The sequence below is a fragment of the Lytechinus pictus genome, chromosome 6 (genome assembly GCF_037042905.1).
Source record: "Lytechinus pictus isolate F3 Inbred chromosome 6, Lp3.0, whole genome shotgun sequence".
Classification (NCBI taxonomy): domain Eukaryota; kingdom Metazoa; phylum Echinodermata; class Echinoidea; order Temnopleuroida; family Toxopneustidae; genus Lytechinus; species Lytechinus pictus.
Genome location: NC_087250.1, coordinates 1,790,001 through 1,793,251, shown reverse-complemented (window position 1 = coordinate 1,793,251; position 3,251 = coordinate 1,790,001). Strand labels below are relative to the sequence as shown.

The 3,251-nt window shown below is 36.1% G+C and overlaps 1 protein-coding gene across 1 annotated transcript in view; it reads left to right on the top strand.

Annotated features, from left to right (window-relative positions):
- Positions 1-803: 803 nt before the first annotated feature.
- Positions 804-3,251, top strand: part of LOC135154483 (uncharacterized) — a 22,371-nt gene continuing 19,923 nt past the window's right edge. Inside the window, exon 1 of the mRNA XM_064100669.1 lies at positions 804-980. The gene's annotated coding sequence lies outside the window, so the exon portion shown is untranslated. The remainder of the gene's footprint in view (positions 981-3,251) is intronic.

Below are 3,251 nucleotides of genomic sequence, written 5' to 3'. Positions count from 1 at the left end.
ATTGTCCCTGCTTCCCTATTGTCTCTATACCATGCACATGGAGCATTGCCATGTACCGATTATACGATCCACGTTTATTTCCCATTTCGATTGTGAAATTTCAAATATTTCATGAGTTGTTATCCCACTATCTGTCTCTCTCTCTCTCTCCTTCTTTTCTCTTATTCCTTTCTCTGCTTATTTCTTCGTGAAGTGTTCAATGTTTAGTAAGTTCCTTGTGTCTTTATTTTCTCTCCATTTTTATAAACATTCCTTTGCTTTAATTCATATTGATATATTCACAAGAAACACTCAAGCACGTCCCTCATCAATGCTCCCATCGTGGCTAAATCAGGGCCGCTATAACCATGTAATCTCTGAAAATAGTGAAATCGTGACGTTTCCTTATTAAATTTCGTTGCCGTTTATATACTGTACATGTAGTGTAAAAAGGACCTCGTCATACGCCGAAAATTTACCAATCGATCCTTTCTTACTTTGTCTGTGAAATATCAAATATTTCGTAATTAGGTTTTCCCTCTCTCTCTTTCCTTCTCTCTTCTCTCTTTCTGTACTACTATCTCTGTATCGCTTTGCCTTCATTTTATATTCATATCAATCTATTCAGAAGAATCATTTCAAGTTCATCCATTGTCGACGCTCCCACCATGAAGCTATTATTCTCATGTTCCCTGCAAACATGTGACTACTGAAAATTGGATTGGGACATTCCTCTCAATTCATATTTGATATTCATCCATCTCACAGAAGTACAGCCTAGCCATGCGTGGAAAGTACCCCACTGCGTAATCCATAGACGTGTAATGGCATTGATCATGTACATACGCCATCTTGTCTCACAGCATAGATAATTATAGTTCAACATAATTATCGATCTCCGAAGCTTGGACATAGTTTTTTTATGTTGCTTTAAGACGATCATTTTCCTTTTCAAAAGATGGTCATGTAAGGTGATGCCATAATATGTCAATGAAGATAAGGTAAGTCGACCATACAATGTTACATCCAAAAGTTGATATCACGGAAATACCTGATATTGTCGTGTTTCGGATCTTTATTTCCGTTCGGAGCATACAATAATTGTCGGAATAAAGAAACTTTTGAATAAGTTATAGAGTGAAGCGTTTATTTGTAAATGAAGCATCAATTATTCCAAGTTAATAATCAGCAACAATTCTAAATTGAGTTGAAATTCATGAAGATATAATTGGGGATTCAGACAGTGGCGTAACTACGGGGGACATGGGGTACACGTGCCCCCCCCCCCCCATCGGCTGGCAAAAAAAACCGGGGGAAAAGAGAAGAAGAGAGAGAAAGGGAGAGAAACGTAGTGGAAAAAAGAGAAATTATTGTTCATTATAATGTTATATTATATATGTTATGTTATATTACATAAACACAAATAACTAAATGAAACATTATTTGCTCAGGGCCTATGTCTTCATTGTTCCTGCTGCTCGCATTGTCTGTTTAACGAGATATATGTCAAACCTCCCGTTTTCAAGTCAATATACACCAATTAGATTTCTTCGCACTTCGAATTATTATTGTTTTATGTAATGACATATGGTTCTTTTTCATGACTACTTAAAGTGATTGCCCCATTTTAAGGTCTTGATATAAAACATTTCCTGCCCGTGCTTATATTCGCATTAGTGGATTGGTGACATATGTGTGCTCTTCATGAATTCCTAAAATCAGTCCTTAAAATGTCCCTTTTCTGATCTGAAAATCAGAAATTTTCAGCTTGCGCTTCGCGCTCGCATCATTTGGTTAGTGAAATACGCATGGTCTTCGTGAATTCCTACAGATGAGCCCTAGAATGCCCCTCTTCAGGTCTAAATTTCCTAAATTTTCAGCTCGCTCTTCGCGCTCGCATTATTTGATCAGTGAGATGCGTATGATAATCATGATTACAATGACTACAAAAAGTGCTTCATGTGTTTAGATGTAATTCTATTAAAAATCAGCAAGCGCTTGGCACTCGCATTAGATGAATATGGTGAGATATGTATACTCTTAATTGATTCCTAAAATATAGTCCTCAAAATATCCCTGTTTGGGGTCAATATATACAAAAATTTCAGCTCGCGCTTCGCGCTCGCATTATTTGTTTAGCGAGATAGGTAAGTATCATGATTACAACAATTTTTTTATAATGTCCCTTTTTAGGTCTGATTATAAAAAAAACCAGATGCGATCAGTGAAATACATATCCGTTTAATGTCACTGTCCTTAAAATGTCTCTATTAGGTCAGTATATCTGGCATATGAGCGCGCTTCGCGCGCTCACTAAGTGACTAAAATTTTGGCTGGTGCCCCCCCCCCCAATGCCGTGACCCACGGTACGCCACTGGATTAAAATAAAACAGGGGGCGATGAATATGATAATTTTGAAGTATAAAACTTTAGTTATGTAGTTAGTTCAACTAATATTGTCGATTTATAAATTCTTGATGTAATTCAGTCTATTTGTATTGGATTTTTTTTTATAATCAACAAGTCTCATTTATATGATTAGTTCCGGGGTGTAACAGTTTAAGGTATGAGTAATCTAAACTCCCTCTGATTGGTCTACAGGTAACTGTCTATCAAACTTTCTCTGGTATAAGGAGAGTGGTAATTGTCTGTGCGAGTAACCGGAGTTGATAGTATATCGAAGTTAGCTGAGATTTTTAAGAGTTGATATTTAAATGGTTAGTGTTTAGGAGTTAAATTGTAATAAAGAATTTTCGTATCTTATATTCTTCACTGGGGAGTTGATAAACAAGTAAAGATGAATAATTGAATTGATAACAAGAAGTTGTAATTCATCACTTTATTAACATTCAAATCGTTCAAAGAAAGGAATAAAATATATACAAACATAGAAGAAAGGAACGCCCAGGACATATCTGAGTAACAGAACAAGCAGGGCATACATAAATAACATAGATTATATTAACATAATAGCATATACAAAACATTACTGTAATTACCCCGAATCAAAATATTAAAACAAGCATAAAGTACAGTAGGCCTATGCAGAAGAAAAACGAGAACTAAAGCAGTTGAGAGAAGAGAGGTGGAAATAAAAGGAGGGAGAGATGGTACATACAAAGGTAAAATAAAAATAGAAGTGAGAGAAGGAATGAGAAAGAGGGAAGAGTAAACGAGAGAGGAGAGAGAGAGAGAGAGAGAGAGAGAGAGGGTGGGGCAGGTGTGAGAGAGAAAGAGAGAGAAAACAACATGTGACTTCCAGGGCATTGAAT